Raw genomic sequence first — 751 nt, 5'->3', positions numbered from 1 at the left:
CATGTAGGGGCCACAACTTGCACTGTGTCCATCTTTTTCATTTTTAAAACTAGAAGATACAGGGAACAAATATTGTATAAAATTTTAAAATGTCCTTAAGAAAACTACAGCAGGGTACAATGGTTAGGCTCAGGAAAGCTCTCTATGCAACTGGAAAATTCAAAGCCAAATTTAGGGGACACTTTTTCTGAAGGGCCAAAAAAATAAGGACCAAATTATTCAGGTCACCTCATTACTTTTGGAGATAAAGGAATGCTTAATGTTGTGGATAATTCACCGTTTTTTAAAAAAACTTACTTTCTAGAAAATGATTTTAAAATAATAGTCCATACACACGAGAGACTTTAATAATCTTACCATCAAGTGACCTGAAAATTTGACTTGCATTTATGATACATATCTGTTATTTAAGGAAATTAATGGGGAGGGAAAATTGGGAAGGGCGTACACCAGGGATGCATCCTATCTCCATACCTTTTCAACCTATATGCAGAACAGATTATCCGGGAGGCTGGGCTCTATGAGGAGAAATGTGGGGTCAGGATTGGTGGACGATTTATCAACAACCTGCGTTATGCGGATGACACAACCCTGCTTGCTGAAACTGAAGAGGACCTGAAGCGCCTGCTGCAGAGTGTCAAGGACTGCAGCCTCCAATATGGATTGAGGCTCAATGTGAAGAAGACAAAGATTCTCACCACTGGACCAATTGGCAACATCAGGATGGATGGTGAAGAGATTGAGATTGTAC

Source organism: Elephantulus edwardii, unplaced genomic scaffold (assembly GCF_000299155.1).
Source record: "Elephantulus edwardii isolate Elephantulus edwardi_28Jun2011 unplaced genomic scaffold, EleEdw1.0 scaffold00273, whole genome shotgun sequence".
In the NCBI taxonomy this organism is placed as follows: Eukaryota; Metazoa; Chordata; class Mammalia; order Macroscelidea; family Macroscelididae; genus Elephantulus; species Elephantulus edwardii.
This window is presented reverse-complemented; position numbering follows the sequence as displayed.